The sequence below is a fragment of the Sus scrofa genome, chromosome 10 (genome assembly GCF_054392235.1).
Source record: "Sus scrofa isolate SSC_HxYL_T2T_F1_AM1 chromosome 10, Sscrofa_HxYL_maternal_Yorkshire_Landrace_v2.0, whole genome shotgun sequence".
In the NCBI taxonomy this organism is placed as follows: domain Eukaryota; kingdom Metazoa; phylum Chordata; class Mammalia; order Artiodactyla; family Suidae; genus Sus; species Sus scrofa.
This window is the reverse complement of record NC_139392.1, coordinates 89,088,574-89,110,191: the sequence shown is the minus strand read 5'-3', so window position 1 is coordinate 89,110,191 and position 21,618 is coordinate 89,088,574. Positions and strand designations below refer to the sequence as shown.

At 35.8% G+C, this 21,618-nt stretch overlaps 1 long non-coding RNA gene and 1 other non-coding gene across 3 annotated transcripts in view; both read right to left on the bottom strand.

The window, feature by feature from the left end:
- Positions 1-21,618, bottom strand: part of LOC110255714 (uncharacterized) — a 754,959-nt gene that overhangs the window by 494,519 nt on the left and 238,822 nt on the right. The window lies entirely within an intron of this gene.
- Positions 3,118-3,221, bottom strand: LOC146399589 (U6 spliceosomal RNA). The gene has a single exon (XR_014818494.1). It is a non-coding gene; the product is annotated as a U6 spliceosomal RNA (small nuclear RNA).

Sequence of the window (21,618 nt, the reverse complement as noted above, 5' to 3'; positions counted from 1 at the left end):
TACTAAAATCAATAAGCAGATATATGGTATAGGTTTCATTAAAAAGACAATAATATACCATTAAATATTTTACCCGATAGCCCTGTATCATGCCTGCCTAAACATACAGGCATAAAGTGTGTCAACAGCACTGTAACAAAAAAAGATAAAATTTAATGCACATTAAATAATATATAACTCTTATTATTATAAACTTCATCGATCCTAGCATCATAGAAAGAGATTTACTTTAATAATCTGATTTGGAATTTGCAACAATCCTTTTAACTAAGTGTTATCCATTTTTCACCAATGAATAAAATGAAACAAGTTACATGACAATGTAACTTGTAGGAGTTGAAGCAGGATTTGAATTCAGATCTAACTACAAAATCTGAGTACTGAATCCACTCTATACTACTTTCTAAGTTATTATATATAATGTAAGGTAGTTTTTTCTGTGGTGTTCTTATCTTAGTCCCTTGGCTTAGCATAGTGGCTGGCTAATTATATGCACTCAATAAACAATTGTTACATGGTGAATATATAAATACAAGATACTATATTCAAACCTAAGAGACATTATACTGAAAACACATGAAAATTTTACCCCAAGAAAGTTCTCACTAGGATTTGGTAGCATAAAGGAATGAGGGGTGTGAACAATACAGAACAGTAAACAATACAAACTTTCAGAATTTTGAAAGTCCGAAAAGTAAGTGCTCTCACAGGAAGGAAGACCACGACCCAAACTAGACAAATGCATTCCCCATACAAACGGTTTTCAACATGCCTTAGTTACTGAAACATCTAATACAGTTTTCTTGGATGCTTTTTCAGACATAAATGGCTAAAATCAAGTGTCTTCACTTCATAATGAAAATTTCTGCTTAATTAAAAGACTAGATTATTTTAACAGTAAAATTAGTGTTTTAAACACGAAGGTTCAATGGAAAAACGGGGAAGCATTCACTTTAAATTAAAGTAATCCAAAAGGATTAATGGCTATCCTAAGCAATATAAATACAGAAGAAACATCGATAGGATCTCAAACTAGTCCTTCTGAATAACAGGTGAAATACTAATACTATGGTATTTAGCTATAGCAATGTCTTTAATCCTTGCAGATGAAAACTTAGGATGTGATTATGTATAAGACGTAAATATTATGCCTTAAGGTAAGTAATACGAGATCATAAATAATCGGAGGGAAAGGCCACCCAAGAAAGAATAGATTCAACCTAATCTGAACTTTTAATACATTCAGATTATTAAAACATATTTTATTCTCACTCTAAAACTGTTCTCTGTTTCTTCCTTTATATCCCTTTTTTACTACCTTCATTTTATTGAAAAAAATCTTGTTTGTATATTTAAAGCATAAAGTTGAAATTGTCTGTCTGAAAGTCATTAAATGGGTTTATTTCTACTTAGAGAATAAATTCATCTGCAAGTTAGTAAGTATTGAAATTTTGTCTTTGTTTTAATTTTGTTGGTGTTTTAGTCTCATTTAATTGTTTTCTGCATTAGAATCAGATTGGAAAAAAAAGGCATACATTGTGATATTTTATCCCAGTTACACAACATCCGCATTTCCAACTGCTCAGTTGCCAGTATCTAGCGGTTCATTCCATTGTCTCAGATGCTTGATGTGCTTCCTGGCATTTTAGTATTTTATCAGTGAGTATTAACTTACAAGTGATAGAAGAAAATGGACTCAAGAACTTAGGCTTTCCATTTGGCAGCTCTTTTTTTACTGGTGCCCGTATCTGAATTGTTGCCTATTCCTAAAATCATGACAGGAGTTCTGTGAACCTTTTTAATGACCTTAGTTAAAAACAGCTTTATTTATGTTGTTTGGAGGAATACAGGAGAAGTGGATTTTTGGAAAGACTGGTTCAGCAGAGAACGAGGAAGTAGCTGAGAACAAATATTAACCAAGTGAAATAAGTACTAAGAAGGCAAAGCAAGAACAGAGGCAAATTAAGGGATCTGTGCATTTAACTGGACTGAAAATTTCCCTTTGTCAATGCCCAGGGAACCCTGAGGACTGGAAAGGAGAAAAAAGACTGAAAAATATAAGTTTTTTTTATGAATAGCCAGCCACTCATCAAAGATTTTTCCTAATATGAAGTACTTTCCAGCATGCCTGACTTTCATCACTTACTTGCATCAGAATTTGAACTCTTACTTTTATGTGCTTAATATTAAAATACACAAACATCCTGTAAAATAAAATCTAAAAACACAGCCTTCTAGAATCTGGAGACACTTCATTTTTCTGTTCATAGAGAACTTTTCTCAAATAAGATCCAGTATAATTACCTTATTCTGCTGATAATCATGCCACTGCAACACAAACCAAACTCAGGATAGGAAGACACAGCACAACGCAAACTGCATGTTTGTTGTTTGTTTATTTTCAGTTAATATATATATATATATATCTTTTACCTTATAAAATATCCAGTCCCTAAAATTGATTTCTAATTTGAATATCCGTCAGAGTTTCAGCAGTACCTAGGAGATACTGCAAGATGGTCATAATTTTGATTTCAATAGCTAAGGAACTTCTGTAATACCAAGTACATAACGCATGGGAAGTATTTAACACAAAGTTCATATTCAGTGAACATTAAACTTCTCTTTATCCTCTTCAATATAAAGTAGAAAAATTGAAATGTTCATTATTTAAAGTTTAATTGTTTGGAACTCTTTCATGGAATTACCAAATTTTAAGCAAACCGTGGCTTCAGTATCCTCATCGAAAGCTTATAACAAAGACATGGAATTTAAGTGCAGTTTAGAGTCAAAAGTCTAAGAATCTCTTTTTCCAATAAAAACGTGTGGTTCATCTCTCATTTAATAAAAAGTTTCCCCCTCGCCTCCCCTCCACACCTAAGATTATCCTCTGCCATCTTCCTGCCCTTCTAACTACCATTTATTTCTGGAAGTTGAAATTAAAGTTAACATTCACATGACTATTTTTACACTGAAGTGCGTATGTTCACAACATACAGATCTGGTGGGAAAAAATTATTCACAGGTGTGACTGGTTTTGAGAGGTATCTTTTTCTATCTGAAAACTTTTGTTGAGTAGTGACAGAAGTCAACTTTTAAAAAAACTGTCTCGTGTTTGAAAACATGAGACACGTGAATGTGCCCATCCTCCTTGCTCAAGGACCACGAGAATCTTCTCTGTATCGTCTCAGTTTTAGTATGTGTGCTGCTGAAGTGAGCACTACCTTTAATTTTAAGGCCTTAAAGACAAAAGGAGTTCTTTCTGTGCTATCTTCTTTTGGGGGTGAGTTGGAGGCATGTGTGGACAAGCCATAAACATCCGATTTTGTCATAAATGTTTAATATTCTTCTCCTTAAGTAATTTATATGTACTGACATTCATCACTGTGCATTATTTGACATATACACAGGGCACTGGAAAATGCTACCCTGCACAAAATTTACGTATGTTTCGTATTGGGTCATCTTTCAGTTCCCAACATCAGGCTGTAAAACCCAAATGCCTACTCTGAGATGGCCCCAGAAGCTACCTGTCCCCTCTTAGATGCTTGAATGTATTTGCATGCACACAAATTCAAAGAACTCTTTCATTCTCTTTGTTTTTTAGAGCCTTAACAAGTATTCCAAAATCAGGAAGAAACCCTTGTCTTTAATGCTTCTAAAACACTGATAATTTACTTCTATAAGGATCTGCAGATATTTATGTTATCTAAAAAATTTTTAAGTTTTTTTTCTAGATGTAAGGTAAAGAGTTTATAGAATATACTTTGTCAGGTTTTCACTTTCCATTTCCTGTTCCTTAACATTCTTACATAAAAGACTCTGGGTAGATTTTCCCTAAATAATTGAAGTTGAAACCTAAGACTCCAGAATAAAAAAACAAAAACAAAAACAAAAAGGAATGCTAGGACATTATTCAAGTTTTTGGTTGATAAATTAAAACAACATATACAGTCAGAAGAGAAGATTCTGGTCTCATTAGAGGAATCACTTCAGCTTAAATTCTTGAATTATCTGTTTTTCTATGAAAAAAGTAAATGTATTTGCAATACTGCAAATATATTTTACTTTATGCAAAAAGAATTTAGTCAAACTTTGACTTTAAAACAAATGGAAAATTAAAACACATTTCAAATAATTCAACTCTATTCATTTAGATCTGGCAATGTCATGAAGAATAAATTAGTTTTAAAGGCTACTGATTTTACAGTTTGGTTATCTGAGAACACAAAATAAATTATTCATATTATTTTCAAATGCTACTGAATTATGCCATACTTCTCTATGAGAATGTAATAAGCTATGAAAAGAGAAAATACTGTCCATTCCTGGTTCTTTAGAATTTCTTTTCCCAAATATGCTTGATTGATTTAGTGGTCTCATATCTATGGAATACATATAGTTGTTTCAGATCTATGGACTAGGTAAATCTATATTTCTGGATAGAGATATATCTAGTCTACAGATACGGGCTGCTTGTGGGAAACAAACAAAAGATAAATATAAAGAAACTACCTTTCATTTGCTTTATTGCAGATCTACAAATATACCATTATAATGTATATATAAAGTATACCTCCATTTGGTGACAACATTTATTCATGCAAAATTACAAATATCTTGTTTTAATAGAGATTAAATCCCTACTCTTAACATTGAATAATATTTTCTTACTCAGCTAGTGTTTTTGTATTGTTAAGAAAAATAAAACTAAAACAATTGGAAATTACAAAGTTACAAAGTTTAAATTATACTACAACATGCCTCAGAATTCCCTTTCTGGTGTTGTCTGTTTTTGTTCCTGTTGCTATTCTGTAATATTTTAAACCATTTCAACTTTAATCAGAGATAAACAAATCATTTTTTAAAAGCAAATAAAAAACTCATATTAAAGTTCAGCATAGTCACTTTGCCAGATATCAGCTAATTGTACAGTATAATGATTAAGCTTTATTAGTAAGAAATGCACACTACAGCATAGGCCAAGGTTTTTATAATTTAACATAGGAATACATAGGAATAAATAGATATATTTTCTGAAACAAGGGTAATTAAATTTACCTGTGTTGATTAATTTCATACACTTATAAAACAGTTCATCTCTCGTTAACTTCCTTAATACAACTACATAACCCCCCTCATCAAAATAATAATCTGAGATCTTTTACCTCAAATAGGTCAGCAAAACTATTCAGAATCAAAGGCCCTTATTTAAGTGAAGACATTTAAATCTTTCCTTCCCCGAAAAACAAATTATTTCATCATTCCAAGCTATGATAATATTTAATATCTTCATAATAATTGATCTTTAAATTGATGAAAATTCAGGTATTTACATATTTTACATCTACTAATTTTTGTAACAATTTTATTAGCCTAGCTATATCTTAAAAATTTCTTAAGTATTATTTTTTGTATTGTCAATCACAAATCAATTCACTCTGGAAAATTAAACTGTCATAGGTTAATTGTCCCAACTACTTACTTGAAACATGTATGCATGTTGGAATGTTTGTTTTGCGTAGATCATTAATGTAGATCATAAAATGTTGAAGAAAATTCAGGAATATTTTTTGCTATCTGGTAGAAAGCAAATAAATAATAGCAATTATATACATACATATATAAATATATATGTATATATGTGTGTGTACCTATATATCTATACATACATATGTAGATAGATAGGCAGACAGACAGACAGACAGATGTCATTTGGTTGTCCTCTGAGCTTAGCAGCATTCAGTAGCAGAAGGGAATCTGGTTCCCTATTTGTATTTCCTCTCTTTTTCCTCTCTTTTCCTTCTTTACCTCTTGCATACTTGGGCTTCTATTGACCATCATCAAATTCCTAAGAAAAGGAAGGCAAGTAAGGGAGTTTTACTGGCTGCCTTAGGATGTGGTGGGTTACAGGAAAGATATCTAAAAGGAACGTGAGCTGTCGGAGAGGGAGCGTCACTCCGAGTATTTACACTTTGATGTCCTGAGACCAAGGCCGAGGGTTGTGTCATGAAGCTGTATCAAGGGACAGTGAGTACTGTGGAGACAAAAGCTGTCATTGCCATCCAGTGGCGACATGAGTTACTGCATGCTCAGCCAGGCCCCATTTGTTTTGCCTGGAAACTAAATGGAGACGGACAGCTTGTCCAGTCTCTTAAGTAGAGAATAAAATAGATGGTAAAACTGTTTATTTTACCATCTACTTTCACAATTAAAGATATATTATGAGCAAACAAAAGTAGTTTTAAAATTATCTTTCGCGGCAAGTTTGAGTTTTAGTATTTTCTCTTCAGATTTGAGGGAGAGTGCATAAGACGAGCAGATTTTTTTTGGCAAGTCAAAGTTTGCCAGTGGTTTTGAATGGATATTAAAGTACTTAAACTTAGCTCCAAATGAATGTATCTTTATGCTAACAGAGGACTGCCACTGATTTTAAAATTCTACGGTTTGGTGTGTTCCTTTTCCATACCGCTACCAACACAAAGCTGTGCAGATACTGATCCACAACAAGGCTGTTGTCACATGGATGAAAGCTATCCAGCAAAAGTGGAGGAGGGTATAGTTGACATACGTGTATTTAATCAACAAATAAACTGGAAAAGAAGAATCAGAGGGGCAGAAAACTTTTCCCCTCTTCAGTGTAACACAACACGTGCTTTTTTTTTTTTTTTATCATTTTGCTGACTTTGGTATTTTGGTATTTACCCTATGGAGATAGATACAGATATATATCACTTCTTCCATCTTCTGGGTAACTTGCAGTGGAAGTCCCACTCAGCCTCTTTGGTTTTTAATTGTCAAACAATTTAAATTGCCCAACATTTCAGCAATTTAAAAAAATACATATATATAAAAGCATTTTATTTTCCTTCAAAATAAAAGCTCATGTCTTCAGGCCTTCTGAGAACTTCAAATTAATGTATGTCTCTAATTGATTTCAATAGGTTTATCCTGCAAAATGATACGACTCCAGTTTTTTTACCCTTTTCCCTTACCTAACTACTGTGTATGATTAATTCCTACTTTTTTATGTGTGTTGCATACTCTGTAGACATTTTATAGGTGCTGATTTTCAATATTGCCTTGCTATTTGTTTTCAACAGGCTATAAAGAGAAATGAGATCTTATAAGAAAGGTTGTGTTCTGCATGTTTCCTGTGAGTGGAGTTATTTTACCTAAGAGAGAATGACTTTATTGTGTGGAACACATATTTATAGTATTCTACGTGAATACAGATTTACAATGCATTAGGAGTAATCCACAAAGCTGAAATAAAAACTGACTTAATCTGAGGTTTGCTTCCTCAGTGTTCTTGCTAATCAGGCTGTGGAGGTCTGGCACATAAATAACTTCATTTATTTTGGATTCAGTGGCATCAGCCATTTCAACAAACCATGATCTGCCAACAAGCTTCAAAACAAAAAAAAGTATACATAAAAGGTATGTATATATTAACACCTTGACTTACAAATACCTCCTGTATTTTAAAATAATTTTTATAAAGCAGAATCAAACATAAAACTGAATGGAACATCTTTATGTATATTCATCAGTTAAACAGTTTGAATATTTTCCTTTAAAAGGAAAAAAAGTTGGTATTTGTTACCTCTCTGTTCTTCTGTTATATATTTGCTTGATATGTAAACGAATGCTTTCTTCTAGAAAAGTTGGAATCCCTCCAAATAACAACAAAAACTCAGCACATAATTATGTATTCTTGGACGCTCTATCCACTGCACCCTTTTTCCTGTTTGGACTAGAGTGCTTATCTCCTGCTCTTTAGGCCCTCAGCCTGCACCCTGAGCTGTATTTGTGTGACAAGCTAGTCAGTTTAACTAACGAATCATGTTATTATTAGTCACGTTAACAATGCATGTATACCATTCATATTTCTGTACAGATCTCAGGTGCTGTTTAGGGAGGTTTGAGTTTGTGGAGCAGAGCATTGGCACTGCTATTCCAGATGCAGTGTCATAGTAACAGTTTAGGAGTTTGTGATGGCTTTGTCATCGGCAAAGGCAAGAGGCACGGAGTGACAACAGGAAGTAAGGAAGAGCAGAAAGAGCTCTTAACACAGAAAGCAAGGCTGTGGGTCTACATTGTCCTTTGCCAGGAATTACTTTCATGTGTGCAGTGCTAACTAATTTTGCTACAGACTTCAATTTTGGATGCTGACATGAGGCACTTTCATAACTTTTCCAGTAGAAAACTGTCTTAAGGTTTGGTATCTTGAAAGTCTCGGGAAGGACAGAGTCCAGTGCCCTTTAAAAAAATACTTCAATCTGGATTATTTTCATTTGTTCCATAAATACATGTTGAGAAATTGCTGACTCAGAGTTAAAGTGGAGTGGTGTACAAAGGTAAGTCATTTAATACTCCAAAAATATAGAGATTTATAATTCATGATTCTCACTTTGTGCTTTCACTTGAAGCAGCTTCCTAGAATTCCATCCACAGATCTTATCCTTCACATGTCCATGTTTCTTACTGACTTCAATGACTGAAGTGAAATGAGGGCAAGAGAAATAACTTGAAAAGATAGTTTACTATTTGCTGTAGAAGAAAAACAAACTTAAAAAATAAGGCTGCGTTTAAAAGAAATTAATACTTAAGCAACACGTATATGAGGTTTGGAAACATAACATTTTTTACTGCAAAAAAGTTATGACCATGATAAAATTGCCACCTATTGACCTCATATATAACTACCTCCATTGACAACGTTCATTTAATTTAATGCTTTACTACCTATATATAGTTCTGATTAAAGTTAATGAACATTTACCTGAACTTACATAATCTCTAATAGACAATTTGGTCTAGGCAGAAACCACTAAAAAAAAAAAAAAAAAAAAAAAAAAAAAACCTTTAAGATGTTCAAGACAGTTGATCTAAAAATAATGTAGAAAAATAGTAATAGTAATATAAATATATATGATTCAACATGTTTCTAAAAACAAGTCTCAGTGAAGGTATAACATTTTGTCATTCTCTACTTTTTAACAGCTATAGCAGCATACTTATAAGATCTCCAAAGTGGTATTTAGATGACAGTTTAGAAATATATAAAATTGAAGCAAAAAATGTTTTGATTGCTAGTGAAAACATAGAAAGCAAAAATTGCTAATAAAACCAAAATAGATTATTTCTAGTTAAGACAAATATATATGTAATTATAAAATAATTACATAAGCCCATAAATAGTGATTTTTCTAAGTTTTATTGAATGTACATACACATAACAAAGAAGGATGACAGTAACTGAATAAAAGAAATACTCTTCCTAAAGTCTATACCTGACTTCAAAAACCGAACACAGCTATCATCCTTCTCTTATGCCTAATGCTGGTTTGGAAAAATAAATTAATACTTTCTTATTTCTTGCTATTACATTTCAAGTAAAACTCAGCTAGCAAAATTCTGTCTTATGTCCAACTTAATTTCCAGAGACACAGCTTTTGAAGATTCCATCTGGGCTAGGGATGAGAAACAGCTAATAATACTCTCTAAAACAGTATATCACTATTAGGTCATGCAGAAAACAGTGTCATGGATATCAAAATGAAATATTTTCATGCATGTGATGTGAATATTCTTTCCTAGAAGTGTAAAGGATACAGTGTAGGAGAAGAAACACAACTTTTGGAGGACACTCTAAAGGCTCGTTTTTTACCTGATGTTGATAAAGAATTAAAATATCAGAGCATGATGACTGAATTTTTTAAAAATATCCATACTAATTCTCTTCCCATGAATTCTCAGCACTTTCAGATATGCAAAGTTTTCCTTCATAAACAGTTCATTGCTGCCTTGTTTGGTTTGTGTAGTATTTACTTCTGCCGTATCCTCAGGAGTACTAACATTAATCATAAATCTCAAGAGTGGCACAGGAGGATGCCACCAACTCTCCCATTCCTTTCCGTGGCCTCTTACATTCTACAAAGGTCATGGTGAAACTGCTGACTGTCTTGATATGCGTGGCTTTCCTATTACATCAAACAAAATGCAGTCAGGAAATTGACTCTATCCAGTAACGTTAACATGGAAGGTGTGTAATACAAATGTATTAACTCTAACAGAGAATTATCAGAGTAACTGAGGTTTGGATACTGAGAAGTAAATATGATACAAATGAACCTATCTATGAAACAGAAACAGACTCAGGGACACACAGAACAGTCTTGCAGTTGCCAACGGGGAGGGGGAAGGGTGTGGGATGGACAGGGAGTTTGGGTCTGTTAGATGCAAACTATTACATTTAGAATGGAGAAGCAATGAGGTCCTACTGCTCAGCACAGGAAACTATCCAGTCTCTTGGGACAGAACATGATGGAAGACAGTATGAGAAAAAGAATGTGTATACAAATGACTGGGTCACTATGCCATATAGCAGGAATTGAAACAACATTGTAAATCAACTACACGCTAATAAAATTAAAATAAAAATAGAAAAAAAATAAAGATAATGGGAAAGAATGTGTGAATGGAAGGTTCTACCTCTGAGGCTGAAATAGAGCACCCACGGGAGGGGCAGATCTGCAACAGGCCCCCCTCCTCAGGCCTGAGATGACCTCCTGTGAGGGCATCGCTATGGCCCAGTGGGTGGAGGAGAAGTCAGCTGAGGTCCCGGGCCAACACCAGGAATCCCTGAGAATCTGCCTTCTCCGGTGCCAGGAAGAAGCCATCCATGGAGAGCTGGCCATGTGAGACTCGTTCGGAATCTGCTGGTGGGGAAGGCACACTGGGAGACCTCCCTGTGGGTGTCAGGGGAGACTGCCCTCAAGGGGATGCCATGCACTGCCGGCTGCCACCCACCGCAGCAGCCTGCTGAGAGAGAATACACACTGGAGCCTGGATGGAGCTCTTCCTCCTCCAGGTTCCCACCAGCACCCTGGCTGACAAAGCCTTACAGCATGCCAGCATGGCTGGCGGGGGGAATGACTAGGAGCCACAGGTAGGGCAACGAAGGGTTTACTTGGAGTTGCGGGGCAACAGACTGGTAAATTAAGTAATCTTCCTTAATTTAGAAAATGCCATCATTATCAATGTCCTACACCAGAGGATGTATTTGTTGCAACTGATGAACCTATGCTGACACCTTGTTATCACCCAAAGCTGATTAGGGTTCACTCTTAATGTTGTACATGCTGTGGGTTTAGACACGTGTATAATGATGAAATGACATGATAATGGGAAATGTCCATGATGGGGCCGGGAATGTGTGGAAAATCTCTGTACTTTCAGCTCAATTAGGATGTGAACCTAAAATTACTCTAAAAAGTAAAGCCTATTAACTAAAAAAACAAAATTAAATAAAAAATACCAATGTGACCAGTAGATTTTTTTTTCTGAACCTATAATTGTGGTATGACCACAATGCAAACGGTACACTGCAGTGTGTTTATTTTTAAAGCGGTTTTTTTTTTTTTTCATTATGAATACCATAGATGGCAGAAGGTGGTAAAGTCTGCATAATGGTTTCTTATACAATAATTAAATTCTCAGGGCACAGGCTACCGAGTTAAAACCTTCATTTCCCAGACTCTGGAGCTAGGTGGGTCCATATAACTAAGTTCTGGCGAAAGGATGTGGGAGGATGTAGGGTGTTCAACTTGCAAGTCATAAACTTTAAGGAAGTGGAATGATATTCCCTTGTCTACTTCCTCTACCTTACGGCTGGAAGGCACACCTGGTATGAACCATCACAGACCACGTGGATGAAGGTAATTCCCTAAAAATGGTGGGACAACAAGAGAAAAAGAGCCTGGGATCTTAAGGACTTTTACAGAACAGAGTTGCCACATCAGCTCAAGTTTTATGGGAGAGAAAAAGAAATATTTTTTTATTTAAGCTGCTATTATTTTGGGTCTTTTTCATCATATCCTTTAGTTTCTCCTGTCTCATCACCATACTTTCCTTGACTGGAAAGCAAATGTGTCAGCTATAAAGCAGCACAGACCTATTAATCAAAAAATGCTCACCTAGAAAATGACCACGTCACACTAAAAAAATGTAGATATTAAACAAAAGTGAAAAATGACGATTCCCTTGGAACATGGGATGTGTCATATTCATAATTATAAATTAATTTTCTGAGATATTATTTTCCCAATGCTTGAATAATAATAATAATAATAATAATAACAATAATAATTAGTCTTCTTCTCTGTCAAAGAATATATTTGTCAATTTCATTATATTGCCATTTTGAATACCACTTCACTGATTCCAACGCCTGTTTTTATAAAAGAGACATGGGAGATTTTGGTTTTTATTATGAACAGGATAATTTTGTCCAAACCTTAATGTCTTAATTAGTAAAACATCAGTGAAGATAGATAGGGCAGGACAAGCTTTTTAAAGTGATACTTCTTTTTGTTCATTCATCTCAAAGAAGTCACTGAAAAGCAACTATGTCCAAGGTGTACTATGGGTTCTACTGCATAATGATCTATCAGCTTAAAAGACATTCATTTATTTTCTTATTTTAATATATAGTAGCAACTGAGCCTCAGTGACAGGAAAGTGACAATTATACTTGCTAAAATAAAATTCTCTTTTGCTGTTTATTTTCCCAAAATTTGATGTAAAATTATCTAATTTTAGGTAATCAGTGCATATATTTATTTGTTTAGGATGTATTTATTATGATGGACCATGAAACATATTTAGTAAGCATCCTGCTTCTTAAATTATTTTTAGTGGTACATCGTTAATACAGTAGGAATTTACTAATTTACTAATTTACAATGCAAAGGGAGAAATTTACTAATTTACAATGCAAAGGGAGAAAAAGTTGGAATGATGAAAAATTTTTAAACTTTATTACTTTTAAGTGCATCTGAATTACCAACCAAAGTATCAATATAAATTTAGGTAATAGAAAATGATAATTCAAAGTAAGTATAGTCAATTAATAATATGCTACTAACACAAAAACATACATTGAAAGCATATAAAATAATTTTTAACTCAAAATACATATTTTCTACTCAGAAAGCCCTGGGTTTGGATTAATTGCCACTTTTTTGTCAACTAATCATTGAAAACTCAATCAACCTCTCCGGCCTACAGCTTTAGCATAAAAAATTTGGATAATATGATTTATCCCATAAACATCTGAACATTAATAGAAATAGCACCCTAGCCAGATCACAATTCCTAACACACAATAAGCACATAAAAATGATAGTTTTATTTTACCACCATTTCAGTATTCTTGGATTCAAAATGCTCAGATTTGAGGCCTTAGTGCCCTTCCTTTTAAACTACAACTATTTTTTTCCCCAATGTATGCATACCATCTCTGAATTGTTGCAAAACCTGAACTAGCAGGATTGGAACTAGTGGAATTAGCCTACATTTTTGTAAATCATATATTTTACAATGACTACTCTCCCCAACAAAAGGGTGGCTTTGATATTCACTCTGTCTCAAATTTAAAAATTTTGAGGATGCATAAAAGATTGCTTAGTTGTTGAGAGTGATGACACTCTTATCAAGTTCAGATGGATTATCTCTGGCCCTCTCATGACCTCAGTCAGTAAAAAGTCTTGAGGAATTATGTAAGAACAGAAAAAATTTAATACACATTGTTGTGAACAATAACTCTACAAGGTAAAACTATTTCAGCATAATTTGTAGCTTAAATGTAAAGTGTATTCATACACTTTTATTCTGCAAAAGAAAGTAATTTAAATATTTATCAAATGTGATTTACATGAAAATACCGTCCTACTTTTCATTTGCTGTGCTGTTCTTGTGTCACTCAAAGTTGCCTTCTTTAAATGTACATTTGGAAACAAATTATATTATGATCCAAAATACAAAAAAATAAATACAATGTGGAATAGGGGAGCTTGAAGGAGGAAAAGTGACTGCAGGCAGAGTGAAAAGAAACTAGCTTGTTGAATTTTCACACCCTGAACCACTGAGCAGGCTTATTTAAATCTATTTTCCTTTATGAATTATACATGGCTATCATCACTGAGGTACACTCCCAGGGTAAAAAACATTTTAAATGACAACTTACTGATAAGCTGTCAAATAGGAAAAATCCACTCATTTCTTCAAATCTGTAGTTGATTTTTTATTAACGTTTTAAATGATTTTCTGGCAATGCATTTAGGTTACCTTTGACTTTCCAGGAAGAAATACATAAGAGTGCTTGATACCACTTTTCACTTTGAATATATAACAAACCTGTATACATGGTTGTGAAAACAAAAAGAAAGAGTTTGTTTGGGGTCTCTTTGCAAAGTACATGTAGGCTTTTCTACCTTCACCTGCCTGGACCAGCAGGTAAGATTATGCAGGTGTTTGCCTGCAGGAGAATCCTGCTAATTAGGGAACAAGCTAGGCAGTGGAAACCTATCTGCAGGTATTTTCAGGTAGAACTGTTGAAGCAACAAGATTATGGAGTGATTTGCAGGGTTTCCATAATGGGAAAGTTTTCATCTTTTGATTAAACCCACATACTGCCCAATTTCAACTACAGATGAGGTATAAACATCATAAGGCAGCCGTGGTCCCATATTAATATATTTGGATAAAAATACTAAAAACATAAAAAATGATCATTCTAATCATAATCAGATAGAAAAAGAGTCAAAATAAAGCCAACTTTCATTCAGAAAAACACTGCCCTTGATGCCAGTGGGAGAGCCAGTAGTTTTCCAGAAGAGGAAGAATGAGTTAAGCTTTACATCTTGTCCTGCTATGGCCCTATCTTCTAATGACACAAGTTCTTAACAGTGCAGTCTCATCCATCATCTCAATTATTTGTTTGCAAAGTACACCAAATATTTTCTGTACTGGGTTAAAGAGACATAGCTTCTGCCCTAAAGGGCTGTGTCACCTGCTCCAGGAGTACCACCATTTCGAAATGTCAATTCTTATTTAAGTGCTCTGTCTAATAGACCTGCATATAGGCAATTTCCTGGTGTATCAGCCAGAACATAGGCTAGGGCCTAACCCTAAATAAAAGGTATTTTAAAGGTCATATTATAATCCAGAGCCCGTAGGGTCATAGAGCCACAACTGCACTGCTTCCTATTCACTAGATTGTCTCTCCACCTTTTTCTAAAAGACAAAAATGAGTGAGAGAGATTTTAGAATTGCCAGCAATTGAAATAGCTATAGGAGGTTAGTTGTGATGATGAAATATAATAAAATTGTAGAAAACTAGAATTATGAGTTTACGAGCCAAAAATGTAGGGATAAATATGTATTAGATGCAAAGTATGAAGTATCATTGCAACATGCATAAATGTATATAATGATAGCAAAATCACAAATGTGCTCACACCCTTCATGAATCTCCTTAAAAACAGTAAACGCAGAAGAACTTTTTTTCAGTCATATTTCCCAGTATACAGATAAAGAAATTGATGTTAATGATACTTGGGTTCATTATAATGCATTTAATGTAGTCATCCATTCTACTGCATATGAAATCCTATGGTGAGGCTTGTAGGTTCAGTGAGAAAATAACACTTAACTCTTAAATTTTGACTGTGACTGAAATCTGTCACTTTACATCCAAGGAAGAAATTCACACCTTAGATACAAAAAAGACAAGTATGAAATGTGATAGAAATGGAAGGACTAAAGCCTACATGTTTTGTTTCAAAATAAGCTTTTTATTTAGACATACTGAATGCTACATAGCTAATATAAATAAACTCTCCAAAGAAGATAATCAAAAAGAAATGACCTCTGTAATATGTATTGCTATTTGCTTTGAAGGTTCTTAAGTTTAATAAAACTTTTAATGTCTAATTTTCGAACAGATGCAATGAAGTAACTGAGACTCTGGATTTTTCTTTAGTCTATTTGCTTCAACCCCTCCAGGCTAAAGGACCCAGAAATGACACTCTTAATAATCACTGGCCTAAGTTAGCATCAGGGAATCAAAATGCTTCTGAAACTGTTCCCATTCAAGTTGACTGCACAATCAGAGATAGAATTTAAGAGATGTTTCTTGACAATCTGCAGCTGGGATTACACAGTGTTTGTACATCTAGGAGGAGTGTTTTGATTGAAGTTGCTGGTATTACCTGAAGAAGCACATAGATTTTTAAAAGTAAGGTGCTCCATGTGTTCATTGCAGCACTATTCACAATAGCCAAGACATGGAAACAACCCAAATGTCCATTGACAGACGACCGGATTAGGAAGATGTGGTATATATACACAATGGAATACCACTCAGCCATAAAAAAGAACGAAATAATGCCATTTGCAGCAACATGGATGGAACTAGAGATTCTCATGCTGAGTGAAGTAAGTCAGAAAGAGAAAGACAAATACCGTATTATATCACTTACATCTGGAGTCTCATATATGGCAAGAATGAATCTTTCCACAGAAAAGAAAATCATGGACTTGGAGAATAGACTTGTGGTTGCCAAGGGGGAGGGGGAGAGAGTGGTGTGGTTGGGGAGCTTGGGGGTTAATAGATACAAACTATTGCCTTTTGGAATGGAATAGCAATGAGATCCTGCTGTGTAGCACTGGGAACTATGTCTAGTCATTCATGATGGAGCATGATAATGTGAGAAAATAAAATGTATACATGTATGTGTAACTGGGTCAACATGCTGTACAGTAGGAAAAACAATTGTATTGGGGAAATAACTATTAAAAAAAGACGAAGAACAAAAAATTAAAAAAAATAAAAGGTAAGGTGCTTTTTTGATAAATTCTGAAAATATCAGACCATTTAAAATATCTTAAAATACTTATAAATATTAAAATATTTCTACTTATTTTTATTCAAAAATTCCAGTAAATTATTAATAGTAAACCATTTCCATCTTGTTTTCTAGCCACTGCATTTAGGTAGTCTCCTTGAGGTTTTGGAGAGAGGAACAGTGGTCACCAAAGAGGAAAGAGTTCATGTGGAGCGGTACCCTGACACTGAGGCAAGAATTAACTCATATATTTGGAGTTAGATGGTGTCTGTGTACTGAGATGTTCATCTGGTTCTACGTGACATCGTTACACACAGAAACATTGAAAACAGTAATATTAACAGTGACAGTAATATGCCAGCGACAGGTGTCTTATCTTTTGAGCATCATGGGTGTAGAGGGAAAGGAACTCAGAGGAGATGTACTTAGATTTTACCCAGAAGCCCTGAGCGGCTGCTCTAATGGCAGACTTGGGAGAAGGAGAATGACTTTTGCGTGGGGAAGGGATGTGCATCTTGGGGTCGAGACAGCGGACTGTGTAGATAGAATTTTAAAATGAAACCCAAATTCCCACCTCCTGGCAAACTGTATGATCCCCTCCCCTTGAGGGTGGAGGGGCTGAGGGAGGGCCCTGAAGATGATGGGTGTGACTCTTAATTGTTCAGCCAAGGTGAAAGATTTTGCAGATGAAATTAAGGCTCCACATTAGTTGATGTGGAATTAATCGAAAGGGATATTATCCAAGGTGGGCCTGACTTAATCCTGAAAAGCCCTTAGAAGAGGGACTGGGGCCTTTGGTTGCAAAGAGACACTCTCCCCAGGCCTTGAGGGAGCAAATGGCTGGTTGTGATTTTCCCATGGGAGGGGTGGTCTCCAGGGGCTGAGGTGGTACGTGGGTCTTCGAGGAACTGCCATCTACCTGAAGGAGCCTGAAATGAGAATGCAGCCTGACCTAAACCCTGACTGCAGTCTTATGAGACCCCAGGCAGTGGTCTCAGCTACAGGACTCGACCCACAGAAAGGTGAGGTCCTGACAATTTGAGAAACATGAGATCCCGGGCAGGAGTAGAGACAACAGTTTTAAGTGATGAATAAAGAGTTGAACGTGGCGAAAGAGAGAATCCTAGGAGCAGAGAACACAGCGCCAAGTTTATAATGCTGTAGGCACCCCTTCCTCTCCACTGGCATCAGTTACCCAAGCACATTCTGGTTCTATGAATCATTGCAACTTCCTGACTCTGACTCCAGCTTTCTCACAGCTGGTATTGCCTGCTGGTCTGTACGCTACACAGCAGTTCTGCCCATTTGGAGGTCCGGGGAAGAGTGGCTAGATGTTACCAGTAACATTTCAGATGCCAGTGAGCAGCTTGCTCCTTCTGTTTGTGAAAAACAAAGATGTTGAGATGTGACATGTGACAAGGGAGGGAAAAGAGAGAGGAATTCCACCAGGTCAACATGACTGGGAACTGACAGTGGGCAGCGGCGTGACTGCCCTAAGTTTCCACTGTTTTCTGAACATTTCCATTTATTTCCTAGAAAATACTGCTAATCAGATTGTGTACTGTTTGTAGCTGTCCTTATCTTTTTTTCTGGTAAGAGTAGTGTTTATGTTTTTCCTTTCATTTTTGATTCAGATTCAGTTATCTTAAAGAGTCTAAAAAATCCCCCATATAAATGGAAGTTATTGATGGAAAGTCACAGTCTAGTCATAATGAGAGATTTATAGTGTTAGAACAGTGCAGATATTTCTTTCTCAGTTGTAACTTTTACATCTGTAGATAACAGTGCAGAAATACCTATCCACTTTCTAATAAAGGCGTCAATTTCTAGCAATTTAGTATACATAATTTGTATTTTCCTGCATCTTGCAGTTAAAGAATCTAAAAACTGTACAGAAGCCCCCAAATGATGAATTCTGAAGTGTAAATAGTTCTGAAAGTCACTTTTAATTTACTGGTATTGAGAGTGTCCCTTTGAAAGATCCTTACAACTGCCTCAGGTGCTCTTAACCTCTCAGCAGTTAGTGGGTGCCCTGCCACCAGGTATTCTCACCGGCTTTCCAGGGGACAGAAGAGGTGCTAAGGTACTGATCCCCAGGACACCCTGCCACACCCAGCACACCCCCCATGCACCCAGACACTGGCCCTCACTCTGACCTGGTGGAGAGTGAACACTGGCACAGAACTGCCACAGTCCTCACTGCAAGCATTCTGTTCTGCCTAATTTAACAGCAGGAGAGGTAAACAGTACTTGGGAGTCCAAGTATCAGGAACAACTCCCTTTGACCTCAGATACTTGCCTCACCTATTCATTAATGGTTGAAATTCAATAAATAATGGTAAAGCCTTTCAACCCATAGTTAATCATTAAGTTTTAAATAAGCCAATGCAAAATGATATTTCATAGCCCTGTCTAATAAAATACAACTCTCATCCTTGAGATTTTATTTCTTCCTTACAACCTCCCCATGTTCCAGACAGAGCAAATACATTTGGTCTCACTGGACAAATACAGAAGCTGAGACCGAAAGTTCTTCCTAGAAATAATATGAGATTTAGAAAAATTTAACCCATCCTGCAACCCTAAATCCTATGTTATTTTTATTTATTAATTCATTATCTGAACATATACATCATATACTGAGTTTTTGACACATACACAGAGTAAAACTGATTTCATATCCTCTGAGGTTGTTTTGATAAGATGGAAATTAAAAGAAAAAGAGCCACTGGGGAAAAAAAATCAGAGTTGTATTATATTTTGGTAGAGCAGAGGGGTAAAAGAGCTGAAAAACTGAAAGCTGGGGTAAAAAATGTCAGCTCTGCAATTTTTCTGGCATAGTAGAAATAGCAATCACATCTAAGGCAAATCTGGATTCAAATCCCAGCCTGAGGGCTTACTAGCTTTGTGGCTTTAGGAAAGTTTTGTGACTTTTGGAGAAACCGCCTTGTAAAATGCAGATGATCATCCACACAACATGAGTATTAAGTGAGAAGACGAATATAACACTTAGCGCAATGGGAATTGATACATTAGTTAGCTGTCAGGGTGATAGCAGAAGTACTACCAGCGTTAGCAGAGCAATAATGGCAGTAACAGTCATGGCAATAATAAAATTAACTAACATTTCTAAGTGGCTGCAGGATGTCCAGCGCTGTCTACTGATGGCTGACATTACTCTAGCACTAATTTTTTCTGACCCTGCTCCATTCTAAATACGCCATTTGGCATCTGTCATTTCACGACTTATGGTTCATGACCTCCACGCTCTTTTCCTTCCCTCCCTTTCATTAATAAATCCGCTAGCCTCACCTCCTTTATCTAATGACTTTTATATTCAATTAATGTAAACAAGCATAATGATACATCCTGAGCTTTTTGGGAGCACAGTTTTATGAAAAAAATTAGCTGAAATGTAATAATAAAAAGTTTTTACTCCTATAAAAGTATAACATCCCTAAAATATCTCTGAAAAGCCAACAACAACAACAACAACAAAAGCAAGGCTCTCCTTGTCAGTTTGTAAGGCCATTCATGGTAAAACCAAGGGAAGACTGTGTGATGTACTGCTTTTCATCAGAAAATCTTGAAGCTTCGTGCAAATGCTGGAGCATATCTATACACAGGTTCACTGATTTAGTTTCTAAGCACATTGGAATGGAGTAAATAATTGAAGAATTTCAAAATGCTAGGCTGTCAGAATTCCAGCGCATCCAGGAACTGAAGTTAGATGTCTTACCACTTGTTTTATTTAGTCACCAAAATTTACCAAGCAAGTTCCTGTCTCAGGTACTTACTTTCTTAGGAGTCTGAAAGACAAAGATATTAAGACAGCTTTCTGAGGCTTTCTTACTAAAGCTCCAAACTTTAGGGAAAACAATCAGTTAATTCAAAATCTGAGTTTATTCAAGAATAGAGCCAAATAGCCGCATGGATTTGACAAAAAGCATCCTGTAAACTGAAGCTGATCACCACAAGAGAGTATACACCACTGCTGGTCCTTGGGCATTAGTGAGAAACTAGGTACTTGAGTCCGGGTATGAGGGGCCCAAACCTGCACCAATTTCAAACTCTCAAGGTTCACTCTCAGAAATTTCATCCTCAGCACTAACCAAAAGAATATCACACCTCTCTATCCAGAGTTTTTTCCAATGGTGATCCACAGGTCAAAGGGTGCTAGTGACTAAAGAAGAGAGCAGCAGAATACGAAAGACTGTGAGACAGCTGGAGAAAGGTGCACTGAGCAGAACAGAGGAGGAAGAATGAATGGGTGGCTAGGAGCGCGAAAGAGGACAGGCAGAGAGTGCACAGGTAAGAGCCTGCCTTGTTATCTCGGGCTGCTACAAGGACATTCACTTTGCGCAAGAGCACAGGGATAACATAACCCAGCACTTCTGAGATGACGTGATTGCTCACCCTAATCATAAAAAACCTAGGGTTTGAATCCTAGCTGACAAGGAAGCTTCACTTCCTATTTTAAAGAACCATCAACTGTTCAGAGATATTTAGCAAAGCAGCATATTTTACAGAGCAAAAGCTTTAAGGTATTCTAAAGCTTTTTTTTTTTTTTTTTTTTTTTTTTTTTTTTTTAATGGCTGTACCTGCAGCATATGGAAGTTCCTGGGCTAGGGAGTGAATCCAAGCCACAGCGGCAACCTAGGCCATACCTTCAGCAACGCTGGATCCCTGGAGCTCGGCCAGGGATTGAATCCAGGCCTCCACAGTGACTAGAGCCGCTGCAGTGGGATTCTTAACCCACTGCACCATGGCAGAAACTCTCAACTTCTATTTCTCCATAAAAGATTTGGAAAAAACATTCACCTCGGAAAAGTTAAATGGTCTAATGTGTGTCAAATTTTAAGTAACAGCATGGAAGAATTTCCAGACCAAAGGTGGGTTAAAACACCAACATATGTACTAAATA